The sequence below is a fragment of the Aegilops tauschii genome, chromosome 7 (assembly GCF_002575655.3).
Source record: "Aegilops tauschii subsp. strangulata cultivar AL8/78 chromosome 7, Aet v6.0, whole genome shotgun sequence".
Classification (NCBI taxonomy): Eukaryota; Viridiplantae; Streptophyta; class Magnoliopsida; order Poales; family Poaceae; genus Aegilops; species Aegilops tauschii.
In genome coordinates this window covers 66,475,077-66,490,945 of record NC_053041.3, presented here as the reverse complement: position 1 = coordinate 66,490,945, position 15,869 = coordinate 66,475,077, and the positions used below count along the sequence as shown (strand labels likewise).

Sequence of the window (15,869 nt, the reverse complement as noted above, 5' to 3'; positions counted from 1 at the left end):
TCCAGCAAGGGGGAAGGAGAGGTTGATGGAGATCCAGCAGCACGACGGCGTGGTGGTGGATGTAGCGGTTCTCCGGCAGGGCTTCGCCGAGCTTCTGCGAGAGAGAGAGAGGTGTTGCAGGGGAGGAGGGAGGCGCCCAAGGCTGTAAGTTGCTGCCCTCCCTCCCCCCCACAATTTATAGGACCCCTGGGGGGGGCGCCAGCCCTTGGGAGATCAGATCTCCAAGGGGGGCGGCGGCCAAGTGGGGGGAAGGGGTGCCTTGCCCCCCAAGGCAAGGGGGAAGCTCCCCCCCTAGGGTTCCCAACCCTAGGCGCATGGGGGGGCCAAGGGGGGCGCCCCAGCCCACTAAGGGCTGGTTCCCTTCCACTTTCAGCCCACGGGGCCCTCCGGGATAGGTGGCCCCACCCGGTGGACCCCCGGGACCCTTCCGGTGGTCGAAACTTGACTTCCTATATATAATTCTTCACCTCCGGACCATTCCGGAACCTCTCGTGACGTCCGGGATCTCATCCGGGACTCCGAACAACTTTCGGGTTTCCGCATACATATATCTCTACAACCCTAGCGTCACCGGACCTTAAGTGTGTAGACCCTACGGGTTCGGGAGACATGCAGACATGACCGAGACGCCTCTCCGGTCAATAACCAACAGCGGGATCTGGATACCCATGTTGGCTCCCACATGTTCCACGATGATCTCATCGGATGAACCACGGTGTCGAGGATTCAATCAATCCGTATGCAATTCCCTTTGTCAATCGGTATGTTACTTGCCCGAGATTCGATCGTCGGTATCCCAATACCTTGTTCAATCTCATTACCGGCAAGTCTCTTTACTCGTACCGCAATGCATGATCCCGTGACTAACGCCTTAGTCACATTGAGCTCATTATGATGATGCATTACCGAGTGGGCCCAGAGATACCTCTCCGTCACACGGAGTGACAAATCCCAGTCTCGATCCGTGCCAGCCCAACAGACACTTTCGGAGATACCCGTAGTGCACCTTTATAGTCACCCAGTTACGTTGTGACGTTTGGCACACCCAAAGCACTCCTACGGTATCCCGGAGTTGCACGATCTCATGGTCTAAGGAAAAGATACTTGACATTGGAAAAGCTCTAGCAAACGAAACTACACGATCTTTTATGCTATGCTTAGGATTGGGTCTTGTCCATCACATCATTCTCCTAATGATGTGATCCCGTTATCAATGACATCCAATGTCCATAGTCAGGAAACCATGACTATCTGTTGATCAACGAGCTAGTCAACTAGAGGCTTACTAGGGACACGTTGTAGTCTATGTATTCACACATGTATTACGATTTCCGGACAATACAATTATAGCATGAACAATAGACGATTATCATGAACAAAGAAATATAATAATAACCATTTATTATTGCCTCTAGGGCATATTTCCAACAGTCTCCCACTTGCACTAGAGTCAATAATCTAGTTACATTGTGATGAATCGAACACCCATTGCGTCCTGGTGTTGATCATGTTTTGCCCTAGGGAGAGGTTTAGTCAATGGATCTGCTTCATTCAGGTCCGTATGTACTTTACAAATATCTATGTCTCCATTTTGAACATTTTCACGAATGGAGTTGAAGCGACGCTTGATATGCCTGGTCTTCCTGTGAAACCTGGGCTCCTTCGCAAGGGCAATAGCTCCAGTGTTGTCACAGAAGAGAGTCATCAGGCCCGACGCATTGGGAATCACCCCTAGGTCGGTAATGAACTCCTTCATCCAGACTGCTTCCTGTGCTGCCTCCGAGGCTGCCATGTACTCCGCTTCACATGTAGATCCCGCCACGACGCTTTGCTTGCAACTGCACCAGCTTACTGCTCCTCCATTCAAAATATACACGTATCCGGTTTGTGACTTCGAGTCATCCAGATCTGTGTCGAAGCTAGCGTCGACATAACCCTTTACGACGAGCTCTTCGTCACCTCCATAAACGAGAAACATATCCTTAGTCCTCTTCAGGTACTTCAGGATATTCTTGACCGCTGTCCAGTGTTCCATGCCGGGATTACTTTGGTACCTTCCTACCAAACTTACGGCAAGGTTTACATCAGGTCTGGTACACAGCATGGCATACATAATAGACCCTATGGCCGAGGCATAGGGGATGACACTCATCTTTTCTCTATCTTTTGCTGTGGTCGGGCATTGAGCCGTGCTCAACTGCACACCTTGCAATACAGGCAAGAACCCCTTCTTGGACTGATCCATATTGAACTTCTTCAATATCTTGTCAAGGTATGTACTCTGTGAAAGACCAATGAGGCGTCTTGATCTATCTCTATAGACCTTGATGCCTAATATATAAGCAGCTTCTCCAAGGTCCTTCATTGAAAAACACTTATTCAAATAGGCCTTTATACTCTCCAAGAATTCTATATCATTTCCCATCAACAGTATGTCATCCACATATAATATGAGAAATGCTACAGAGCTCCCACTCACTTTCTTGTAAACACAGGCTTCTCCATAAGTCTGTGTGAACCCAAACGCTTTGATCATCTCATCAAAGCGAATGTTCCAACTCCGAGATGCTTGCACCAGCCCATAGATTGAGCGCTGGAGCTTGCATACTTTGTTAGCATTCTTAGGATCGACAAAACCTTCCGGCTGCATCATATACAACTCTTCCTTAAGGAAGCCGTTAAGGAATGCCGTTTTGACGTCCATCTGCCATATCTCATAATCATAGTATGCGGCAATTGCTAACATGATTCGGACAGACTTCAGCTTCGCTACGGGTGAGAAAGTCTCATCGTAGTCAACCCCTTGAACTTGTCGATAACCCTTAGCGACAAGTCGAGCTTTGTAGATGGTCACATTACCATCCGCGTCCGTCTTCTTCTTAAAGATCCATTTGTTTTCTATGGCTCGCCGATCATCGGGCAAGTCAGTCAAAGTCCATACTTCGTTTTCATACATGGATCCTATCTCGGATTTCATGGCTTCTAGCCATTTGTCGGAATCCGGGCCCGCCATCGCTTCTTCATAGTTCGAAGGTTCACCGTTGTCTAACAACATGATTTCCAGGACAGGGTTGCCGTACCACTCTGGTGTGGAACGTGTCCTTGTGGACCTACGAAGTTCAGTAACTTGATCTGAAGCTTCATGATCATCGTCATTAACTTCCTCCCCAGCCGGTGTAGGCACCACAGGAACATTTTCCCGCGCTGCGCTACTTTCCGGTTCGGAAGGGGTGACTATCACCTCATCAAGTTCCACTTTCCTCCCACTCAATTCTTTCGAGAGAAACTCCTTCTCTAGAAAGGACCCGTTCTTGGCAACGAAGATCTTGCCCTCGGATCTGAGGTAGAAGGTATACCCAATAGTTTCCTTAGGGTATCCTATGAAGACGCATTTTTCCGACTTGGGTTCGAGCTTTTCAGGTTGTAGTTTCTTGACATAAGCATCGCATCCCCAAACTTTTAGAAACGACAGCTTAGGTTTCTTCGCAAACCATAATTCATACGGTGTCGTCTCAACGGATTTTGACGGAGCCCTATTTAAAGTGAATGCGGCAGTCTCTAAAGCATAGCCCCAAAATGAGAGCGGTAAATCGGTAAGAGACATCATAGATCGCACCATATCCAATAGAGTGCGATTACGACGTTCGGACACACCATTTCTCTGAGGTGTTCCAGGCGGCGTGAGTTGTGAAACTATTCCACATTTCCTTAAGTGTGTACCAAATTCGTGACTTAAATATTCTCCACCACGATCTGATCGTAAGAATTTTATTTTTCTGTCACGTTGATTCTCAACTTCACTCTGAAATTCCTTGAACTTTTCAAAGGTTTCAGACTTGTGTTTCATTAGGTAGACATACCCATATCTACTTAAATCATCAGTGAGAGTGAGAACATAACGATATCCTCCGCGAGCCTCAACACTCATTGGACCACACACATCGGTATGTATGATTTCCAATAAGTTGGTTGCTCGCTCCATTGTTCCGGAGAACGGAGTCTTGGTCATCTTACCCATGAGGCATGGTTCGTAATCAAGAGACTCCAAAAGTCCATCTGCATGGAGCTTCTTCATGCGCTTGACACCAATGTGACCAAGGCGGCAGTGCCACAAGTATGTGGGACTATCGTTATCAACTTTACATCTTTTGGTATTCACACTATGAACATGTGTAACATCACGTTCGAGATTCATCAAAAATAAACCATTGACCAGCGGGGCATGACCATAAAACATATCTCTCAAATAAATAGAACAACCATTATTCTCGGATTTAAATGAGTAGCCATCTCGAATTAAACGAGATCCAGATACAATGTTCATGCTCAAAGCTGGCACTAAATAACAATTATTGAGGTTTAAAACTAATCCCGTAGGTAGATGCAGAGGTAGCGTGCCGACGGCGATCACATCGACCTTGGAACCATTCCCGACGCGCATCGTCACCTCGTCCTTCGCCAGTCTCCGTTTATTCCGTAGTTCCTGTTTTGAGTTACAAATATGAGCAACCGCACCGGTATCAAATACCCAGGAGCTACTACGAGTACTGGTAAGGTACACATCAATTACATGTATATCACATATACCTTTGGTGTTGCCGGCCTTCTTCTTGTCCGCTAAGTATTTGGGGCAGTTCCGCTTCCAGTGACCACTTCCCTTGCAATAAAAGCACTCAGTCTCGGGCTTGGGTCCATTCTTTGACTTCTTCCCGATAACTGGTTTACCGGGCGCGGCAACTCCCTTGCCGTCCTTCTTGAAGTTCTTCTTACCCTTGCCCTTCTTGAACTTAGTGGTTTTATTCACCATCAACACTTGATGTTCTTTTCTGATCTCTACCTCAGCTGATTTCAGCATTGAATATACCTCAGGAATGGTCTTTTCCATCCCCTGCATATTGAAGTTCATCACAAAGCTCTTGTAGCTTGGTGGAAGCGACTGGAGGATTCTGTCAATGACCGCGTCATCCGGGAGATTGACTCCCAGCTGAGACAAGCGGTTATGCAACCCAGACATTCTGAGTATGTGCTCACTAACAGAACTGTTCTCCTCCATTTTACAGCTGAAGAACTTGTCGGAGACATCATATCTCTCGACCCGGGCATGAGCTTGAAAAACCAGTTTCAGCTCCTCGAACATCTCGTATGCTCCATGTTTCTCAAAACGCTTTTGGAGACCCGGTTCTAAGCTGTAAAGTATGCCGCACTGAACGAGGGAGTAATCATCAGCACGTGATTGCCAAGCGTTCATAACGTCTTGGTTCTCTGGGATTGGTCCTTCACCTAGCGGTGCTTCTAAGACATAATCTTTCTTGGCTACTATGAGGATGATCCTCAGGTTCCGGACCCAGTCCGTATAGTTGCTACCATCATCTTTCAGCTTCGTTTTCTCTAGGAACGCGTTGAAATTGAGGACAACGTTGGCCATTAGATCTACAATACATAGTGTAAAGATTTTAGACTAAGTTCATGATAATTAAGTTCATCTAATCAAATTATTTAATGAACTCCCACTCAGATAGACATCCCTCTCGTCATCTAAGTGAAACATGATCCGAGTTTAACTAGGCCGTGTCCGATCATCACGTGAGACGGACTAGTCAAGATCGGTGAACATCTCCATGTTGATCGTATCTTCTATACGACTCATGCTCGACCTTTCGGTCCTCCGTGTTCCGAGGCCATGTCTGTACATGCTAGGCTCGTCAAGTCAACCTAAGTGTATTGCGTGTGTTCCGAGGCCATGTCTGTACATGCTAGGCTCGTCAACACCCGTTGTATTCGAACGTTAGAATCTATCACACCCGATCATCACGTGGTGCTTCGAAACAACGAACCTTCGCAACGGTGCACAGTTAGGGTGAACACTTTCTTGAAATTATTATAAGGGATCATCTTACTTACTACCGTCGTTCTAAGCAAATAAGATGCAAAAACATGATAAACATCACATGCAATCAAAAAGTGACATGATATGGCCAATATCATTATGCTCCTTTGATCTCCATCTTCGGGGCACCATGATCATCTTCGTCACCGGCATGACACCATGATCTCCATCATCATGATCTCCATCATTGTGTCTTCATGAATTCGTCACGCCAACGATTACTTCTACTTCTATGGCTAACGCGTTTAGCAACAAAGTAAAGTAATTTACATGGCGTTATTCAATGACACGCAGGTCATGCAAAATAATAAAGACAACTCCTATGGCTCCTGCCGGTTGTCATACTCATCGACATGCAAGTCGTGATTCCTATTACAAGAATATGATCAATCTCATACATCACATATATCATTCATCACATCTTCTGGCCATATCACATCACATAGCACTTGCTGCAAAAACAAGTTAGACGTCCTCTAATTGTTGTTGCAAGTTTTTACGTGGTTTGTAGGTTTCTAGCAAGAACGTTTCTTACCTACGTATGACCACAACGTGATTTGCCAATTTCTATTTACCCTTCATAAGGACCCTTTTCATCGAATCCGTTCCGACTAAAGTAGGAGAGACAGACACCTGCTAGCCACCTTATGCATCTAGTGCATGTCAGTCGGTGGAACCTGTCTCACGTAAGTGTACGTGTAAGGTCGGTCCGGGCCGCTTCATCCTACAATGCCGCCGAAACAAGAAAAGACTAGTAGCGGCAAGAAGAATTGGCAAACTCAACGCCCACAACTTCTTTGTGTTCTACTCGTGCATAGTAACTACGCATAAACCTGGCTCTGATACCACTGTTGGTAATCGTAGCATAATTTTAAAATTTTCCTACGTTCACCAAGATGCATCTATGGAGTATACTAGCAACGAGGGGAAGGGAGTGCATCTACATACCCTTGTAGATCGCGAGCGGAAGCGTTCCAATGAACGTAGATGACGGAGTCGTACTCGCCGTGATCCAAATCACCGATGACCGAGTGCCGAACGGACGGCACCTCTGCGTTCAACACACGTACGGTGCAGCGACGTCTCCTCCTTCTTAATCCAGCAAGGGGGAAGGAGAGGTTGATGGAGATCCAGCAGCACGACGGCGTGGTGGTGGATGTAGCGGTTCTCCGGCAGGGCTTCGCCGAGCTTCTGCGAGAGAGAGAGAGGTGTTGCAGGGGAGGAGGGAGGCGCCCAAGGCTGTAAGTTGCTGCCCTCCCTCCCCCCACTATTTATAGGACCCCTGGGGGGGCGCCAGCCCTTGGGAGATCAGATCTCCAAGGGGGGGCGGCGGCCAAGTGGGGGGAAGGGGTGCCTTGCCCCCCAAGGCAAGGGGGAAGCTCCCCCCCTAGGGTTCCCAACCCTAGGCGCATGGGGGGAGGCCCAAGGGGGGCGCCCCAGCCCACTAAGGGCTGGTTCCCTTCCACTTTCAGCCCACGGGGCCCTCCGGGATAGGTGGCCCCACCCGGTGGACCCCCGGGACCCTTCCGGTGGTCGAAACTTGACTTCCTATATATAATTCTTCACCTCCGGACCATTCCGGAACCTCACGTGACGTCCGGGATCTCATCCGGGACTCCGAACAACTTTCGGGTTTCCGCATAAATATATCTCTACAACCCTAGCGTCACCGGACCTTAAGTGTGTAGACCCTACGGGTTCGGGAGACATGCAGACATGACCGAGACGCCTCTCCGGTCAATAACCAACAGCGGGATCTGGATACCCATGTTGGCTCCCACATGTTCCACGATGATCTCATCGGATGAACCACGGTGTCGAGGATTCAATCAATCCGTATGCAATTCCCTTTGTCAATCGGTATGTTACTTGCCCGAGATTCGATCGTCGGTATCCCAATACCTTGTTCAATCTCGTTACCGGCAAGTCTCTTTACTCGTACCGCAATGCATGATCCCGTGACTAACGCCTTAGTCACATTGAGCTCATTATGATGATGCATTACCGAGTGGGCCCAGAGATACCTCTCCGTCACACGGAGTGACAAATCCCAGTCTCGATCCGTGCCAACCCAACAGACACTTTCGGAGATACCCGTAGTGCACCTTTATAGTCACCCAGTTACGTTGTGACGTTTGGCACACCCAAAGCACTCCTACGGTATCCGGGAGTTTCACGATCTCATGGTCTAAGGAAAAGATACTTGACATTGGAAAAGCTCTAGCAAACGAAACTACACGATCTTTTATGCTATGCTTAGGATTGGGTCTTGTCCATCACATCATTCTCCTAATGATGTGATCCCGTTATCAATGACATCCAATGTCCATAGTCAGGAAACCATGACTATCTGTTGATCAACGAGCTAGTCAACTAGAGGCTTACTAGGGACACGTTGTAGTCTATGTATTCACACATGTATTACGATTTCCGGACAATACAATTATAGCATGAACAATAGACGATTATCATGAACAAAGAAATATAATAATAACCATTTATTATTGCCTCTAGGGCATATTTCCAACAAATCATGCATTCATCCAATCTGTACATTAACAGCACACAACATGAATCACCATATCACATAGTGCAAGGCTCGTCATCTCACTTTACAAGAAAAAATATGCATCATTGAATATGTGCATGGGCACTACAAATAAATAGTAATTTACCATATTAGTTGACAAAAGGAGCATCCATGGTTCACCATCATGTCACATAACTCAGAATTTGTTCTCACCTTAAATTGGCCTCACGGTGATCCAGTCTTCAACCAAATCTGCAACAAGAAACAAGGAGGCTTAGCAAAAATCTGCCAAACATAATAGACTATTAGAGGAGCTGTGGAAGGGGAAGAGAGGAGGCAGTTCTGTGAGGAGGGTAAGATGAAGAAGAAAAGGGGGTCTCTTAAAAGAGGAGAAAGTGGTTCGGTGGGGAAGGGGTGGAGGAGGAGGTGGTTCGATGGGGAAAGGATGGAGGAGTAAGTGATCCAGTGGCATTGGGGAGAACCTAAGAAGAGAGGGCCCTAAGAATATCTCTCCAACATTGGAGGAGCAAATCCCACTCTTGAGCTATCCGTCCACTTGTCAAACTTTCCGATGAACCTGTAAGGTGTCCTTTTGATCACCGCGTTACAGGTGATGTTTGAGCAACCTCAAAGCCCACCGTACGGTAAGTGACCACGATACTCTCATGGTCAAAGGAGAAAATCACATATTAACACTCCGTGTTATTACAATTGAATACAAACAATATTAGTTCAATTCACTCAAAAAATTGGGTCGATTCAATATGATCGTTCTTCCAACGTCAAAATCTCGAAGTTATTTTAGGACTATCGTTTAACACTTTAAACGATATCCTAACATCCATAAAACATAATCACCGACAACACTTGAGCTAGCAACAGAGGCAAGACTAGGAACCTTTTATTTAACCATTTATTATTCCACACGTGCATATGAGTTTTCCACTGAATCACATATTCCAGGATCATAGCAGTTATAGCATAGAATATAAACTCTATAATTATGAATATGGAAATATAATAATACAAATATTATTGCATCTAGGGCATATTTCCAACAATGGATGAATGAGATGAGTTCTTTGTTGACGGAGGCGACAGCTCGGGTTGAGGATGATATATATGGAGCCTCCTCTCTTGATGAGCTTCATTCAAGGGCTCAAGATGAGCCTTACCCCTCTCCCAATCTCTTCTTTACGAGCCAAGAATCTCGTGAGATCGAACGGGGATGAAATCGGTGAAGAATCTCGTCTTGAAGGGCAACTTTCGGAGCTGCCTGCATGTCAAAGGACCGCCAAAACGGTCACGTGTGCTCGCATGGAAGGCCATCTTTTGGTCTAACCTTCTCCGGTAAAACTGTTGCCAATTCTTCATACGAACTCGGAATTTGACGTTCTTGGGCTCGTTGGATCAATATGAACGGCGCTAAGTCTGACCCCTGGTTGACCCATATTGAACCCATCCTTGGTCCTTGCATCGTGCTTGGTCCTAGGTTGCTCTCAAACACCTATAGACATAAAAAAACAAGGAAAACTAATAAAAACCAAATAAAATACTAAATGTGCAATGCTCACAATGCTAAATGCAAAAACCGGTAATCCTGCATAATGGACAACTATTTGGTTCAATGGGACATGATATACGAAGAGAACATGCAACAAATGAGCTCTAAAAATGCATTAAATATAGTGCCATCAACCTCCCCACGCTTAAACCTTGCTCGTCCTCGATTAACAAGGTTGACTACCAAAAGCTCAATGCTACCAACTCTAAAGCATACATTGAACCAAACCCCAAAAGTGTTATCCATGTTTATGGTGCAAGTGTGCAAAAGTTAACCAGCAAGGGGGTAATACAAGTTATCCTCCTGGTTACATTGCCATGGAGGTCAAGAAAGAGGAAAATATTTTTGTGGAGCCTAAATTCCCATTGCCAAAGGTTTAGAGAGAAGGTCAAGATTATGTTACGAACACAACAATGACTATCAAAGACAAAAGAAATCTTGCATTAGCGATCTCTTCGAAAACACCAACCCGAGGCATACCAGGCACAGTAGCAAGATCATCTGTCTGCGTTATTCAACTGCTCAACTACCTATGCAGCACTGAGCGCAAGCCTATGCCTCGCACTTAAGAGAAAGATAGAAAATGTTTGGGGTTTGAAGAAGTCAAAAACAAAGAATGTCTTGCATCAACGCAGCTGGCCATTAGGCAATGGAGATGGCCCTATGATCAATGTGAACACAAGGAGTAGTAATCGCATGCAACTAGGATGCACATAGAGCTGTGAATATATGAAAGCTCTCCCATGGACTAAGTGGGGGTGCATCCAACTTGCTTTCTCATGAATACCTCGAGCTTTTGAGGATGCTCGTCATAGGAATGTACAAGCCAAGTTCTATAATGTAGGTTCCCCACTAGTATGAAACATGAAGCTCATGAAACTGTCTACTTTAAAATGCATGAAGTGGTGCTACTTTGAAGCACAAGTGTATACTAGGATAATGGTGTTGATCCTTCTCTCTTCCTGTCCTTTTTCTTTTCCCCTTTTTCTTTTCTTCCCTTTTTTGTTTTTTTGTTCTTCCTTTTTTGTGGCACCTCCGTGGTGCATATTTTATTGCAATCTGGGTGAGCGCCGAAATCACTTCCAAAGTTATTGATTCATAAGTCTTAACCTGAGAGTGATGTTCAACCAATTCCAGTATAGTAAACATTATGTTGAATATTTGAAAAGACTAAAAACTATGTCAAGCAGCAGTTAGCTTGAATCTGGAACTTTCACAGTTCACCCATCAGCTTATAATTTGGTAGAAGAAACTAGCCAAATTCCATAAAAAATGCTAAGCTATATCAGGGTAGGTGCTAATTTACCCCCAATAAAGGCCGGAAAGGGTCTAGACGCTTGCTTCTGGACTTTGGGGTGAACTCATTTACAACAACATTCTAATTATATCACAACACTACAGTCCTGAATTTCATCAAGAACCTAAACCATCAATATGCTTTATAGAAAACACAACTCCGCTGCCATGAAAGAAAAAAATCTACTCTTCTATATTTAAAGTAAGAAAGACATTCTCCAAAATGAATTGATAACCATAAGATATTACTGACTAGAAAAGACATGCAACACATCTATATGAAAAGGGACTAGATAGCTCAAGACTGGGATGTGCTCCTCTGACGATGGAGAGATATTATCTAGGCCCTCTCGGTGTGACGGTATCCATCATCGTCTTCCCAGACATAGTGTGATTTGATCATAGGGATCCCAAAACATGGGAACGAGAAAATGGAACAAAATCTATAACAAGGAATCTGGCATAGTAAACAAGTTCTTGATTCATGGGGATGCCGATAAATCTCACCTTAGATTTTGTAAACATATCGTGAAGCAAAAGGTATAGCACACAATAACTACAGGTTCACTCGAATATCATTTGTGTGGGTATATGGGTTAATATGGATGTCCACGGTTCCACTATTGATTAATGATCAGAAGTAGTTCCAGCCATGTCTATACTCCAACAAACCTACAGGGTCACATGCTTATAGGCCATCAATCTGCTGAGTACTAGGTGGTAAGGAGGTTGAGAGATAATCACTGGAAATGTTTTGGAGGCATTGAAAATGTTACAGAGAGGAAACCAGAAGTGTTTTGGAGTAACTGGAAAAGTTATAGAGAAAACACGGAAACCATCAATTTGGAAAAGTTTTGAAGTGCGTCCGAAATTTCTTGGAGGGTTCTAGAAAGGTTGCGGTACCTCCAGGAATTTTTTATGAGGCACCAAGGGGTAACGCACACAAAGGACCAAGTGTTGGGAGGGGGCTTTCCCATTGGGGGACAACCTTCCCAATTTCTGAGATGTGTTGGAGGGGCACATGCTTTGGGGGACACCCCCCCCCCTTGTGTGGAAAGTGTTGGGAAGCCCCCTCCATGTCGCGCGGCTAGAGGAGGGGCACACTTGGGGGGCGACCCACCTTTTTGTGGGGTAATGTTTGGTAGTCCCCCCTTTGGGGACATCCCCTCCCCTTTTTCTGGGACATAGTTGGTGGGGGGGGTACCCCCTTTGGGCTGCCTCCTTCCACCCCACCCTCCCCTCTCTATCTACAAATAGCGGAGGAGGGTAACCACAATTGACACAGAAGTTTCATACTTGAGCTCTCACATTTTGGCATGGAATGATCTTCCTATTCTCCCTCTCGCTCTCCACAAATAGTTTCGTAGTGCCGCAAGGCTGCCTAGTCTCTGGTGGCATTAGTTCTAGGAGGCGAAGCATTGCTAGATCGGTGACATTATGTGTGCGACCCGGTAGAGAGATTGTACGTTCCTTCTTCTGTTCGAGGGGGAAAAAATTCTCGCGGCTGGGAGGTTGTAAAATCCTAGCTGCGGGAATCTACACCGATGATAATCACCACCTCTTCTTCCACTATGCTCCAAGTTGGTAAAAATCAGATCTAACCTTCTATGCATTTTCATAGTGGTCCTGGCCTGGTGCGCAAGACAATTTTTGTTTTCTGCTATGTTACCCTACAGATTATGAACAGATGATGATTTCATAGTCTTGCAAGTCCAGACCAAAGTAGAGTTCAGTTCTGCTAAGAACAGATATATAATGAACAAGTCCAAATCAAACTAGAGTTCAATCATACCACAGTAGCTTTATAACATAATGGCACTATCCTTAGTATTACTAGTACCACATTCATGAACAAGTTCAACATTATTTTCCGCCCGCCGCTTGTTGATGCCACCAGCAGCACAACCTGTTGTCCCCCAAAGATCCACTGTGGGTATAAAAATAAAACAATCTTAGAAAGGAAAAACATAAAGATTGCACGCACAACTAAACCCTATCCTGGTATTGGGCACATAGTTGTTTAAGCTACTAGCTATAGAGAGGAAAGTCATCATCTCTAGTTCTAACTTAGGAAAATCATCATCTATGGATCTAAGTTAGGAGATTAAAACTTAGCTCAATTGGCACAAATACCTGTTCAAGTGGATGGCAAGGCGACTGCTAAAGGTGGAGTAGAGTCCGGTGGTGGTGGGGGAATTCTCGGTGGCATTATCCCCACGACACATCCCCATCGGGCTCTCTGAATCGTGATCGGAGATTTGACCTCTTGCAACGCCCATTCAAGGACCAATTCTGGTCTACTCCGAGTCGGCATCCGGGCGCGCTCTTCATTGGTGGCCTCTGAGAAGATGACGTCTGCTACATTCCTCAATCCTCTATCCACACACCTTTTGTGCATCGATACATCCACCTGAAAGCTAGGGTTATCTCGTGCGATAGCCTCCTTCTCCATGAACTCCTGCATGCACTTCATCCAGCATAATACCACGTCGTCTATCCTTTTTGCCCGCACTAGCCACATCCTCCGTCGCCGCCTCTCCAATTCGCCTGGTGCCATCGATTGAGGAGGCCCCTAAGGCTCCTTTCGCGAACCTCGGAACGAGGGCAGGGCTAGAGTGGAGGATGATGGTGTAGTATGGGAGGCCTGACGACGACTAGTTGCTATGGAATCCCTGTAAAAAAGTACATTAGTACAAAAAATGCCAGAAACTATTGATATATATTTGACACTTCCTTGCTACTACATTAGTACCTAAAAATCAACAGTGGGTCTTCTAGAAAACATTTGAGAAGATGATATTTAACATACTAGCTTATCCAATTTTAACATTTGAGAACATCTCAACTCACGGAGAGAAGAGGCTGACCGCTTACAAAGGTTAAAAATGGACGGAAAAAATCAGCATGACCTTTGCTAAAACATTAAACATATTGAGTGCTAGAAATCTCGCAAACCGGAAATTAATCGGTGTTTCGTCAAAATGTTGGCACTCATTCTTGAATCCCTGCAAATTTTGGAAGTGTAAGAATTGGAGGCCGTGCTATTAAATTGGTTTCAATTCCATTTCAGCCAAGAAACTGTAATGGACATGAATACGAATTTGATTGTTTGGATGTTTACTAAACTGGATCAGGGAATTTTACCGAGGTTTCAATACAAAATCATGTTTGACAACACAAACAAGCATTTATTATGACTTGACACAGTTTATTCACCTACACACAGCACAAGAAAAAGCATGCATTCATCCAATCTATACATTAGGAGCACACAACAACAATCACCATATCACATATTGCAAAATTCATCATCTCACTTCACAATAAAAAGCATGCATCATTAAATCTATACATGGGCATTACACAACAATAGTAATTTACCATCTCATTTTACAAAATAAAGCTTTCACGGTGCACCATCATGTCACATAACCCAGAATTTGTTCTCACCTTATATCTGCCTCGCAATGATCCAATCTTCAACCAAATCTACATCAGGAAACGAGGGTTAGCAAAAATCTGCCAAACATAATGGAACATAAGAGGAGGTGTGGAAGGGGAAGATAGGAGGTGGCTCGGTGGCGAGGGGTCAAAGGAAGAAGAAGAAAAGGGGATCTGGCAACAGAGGAGAAAGTGGTTTGGTTGGGAAGGGATGGAGGAGGAGGAGGTTGTTCAATGGGGAAAGGGTGGACCAGGAAGTGGTCCGGTGGCATGGGGAGGCGGCGCTAGAGCAGGGTTAAGGGAAATGGATCGATGGTGGACATGAAGCTCCATGCCATGGCGGCCTTGGTGGAGGCGAGATCTCATAATAGAGGTGATGGGGCGCCAAGAGAGTTGGGGAAGGAGATGCAGTGACGAGGATGTTGGTGCCTGTGTAGGAGGACGAGGAGCTCTCACCTGGGGCCGCCGTCGATGGCCTCCCTTGGTCGCCGCCTCCTCTTTCCAGGTCGGGCTGCGGGGAAAGGGGGTTTACCTCTTACATAGACGAGCAAGGGGGGAAAGATTGGAACAAAACGTTTTCTTTTGCAGGTACAAGATTGGGACGAAGCGATTTCAGGTCGCCACAAGGAGGTAACGTCACACTGTGTTCATTTATGCTTTTTCTGTCTGCTAGATGGATGTCAAAAACAATTGTTTTGACGTGAAGTTTCCTATGCAATGATGAAAATTTTTATCTATTACATGTTCATATCATTTGGCAAAACATAAATTCTTGCTTTTCTTAGTAGTTCCATATCCATGGCAAATATTACCTAGTTTCTTCCAATTAGTGTGTTCGAATTTGAATGGAAAATGTTTGTTTTAGAATTCAAGTTTTCTATGCACTAGTGGCAATTTCAACCATCACATGTTCATATCCATGGAAAATTAGCAACTATTGCTTCATAACATTTCACATGCATGGCAAATGTTATCTAGTTTCCCGTAAACTAGTCCTACTAATTCTTAAAATTCATGGCAAGTTAACCAAGGGGGCTAGTTATAAACAATCCACCCTCCCCCATGGCAAATTTCACACGCCCACATCATTATCATTATTATATTGTCCATTTCTCATGTTCTTTTTTTGCCAATCATATATGCACTAACAA

The 15,869-nt window shown here is 45.1% G+C and overlaps 1 long non-coding RNA gene across 2 annotated transcripts; it reads right to left on the bottom strand.

Annotated features, from left to right (window-relative positions):
- Window positions 1-12,954: 12,954 nt before the first annotated feature.
- On the bottom strand, window positions 12,955-15,304 carry LOC120969807 (uncharacterized). Of its 2 annotated transcripts, XR_005764195.3 has the most exons (5): window positions 15,175-15,304; window positions 14,728-14,766; window positions 14,233-14,282; window positions 13,411-13,949; window positions 12,955-13,204 (listed from the first exon to the last, which is right to left on the bottom strand). It is a non-coding gene; the product is annotated as an uncharacterized lncRNA (long non-coding RNA). The 2 variants fall into 2 exon arrangements; XR_005764196.3 differs by lacking the exon at window positions 14,233-14,282 and having other exon boundaries at window positions 15,175-15,303.
- Between the last annotated feature and the right edge of the window lie 565 nt (window positions 15,305-15,869).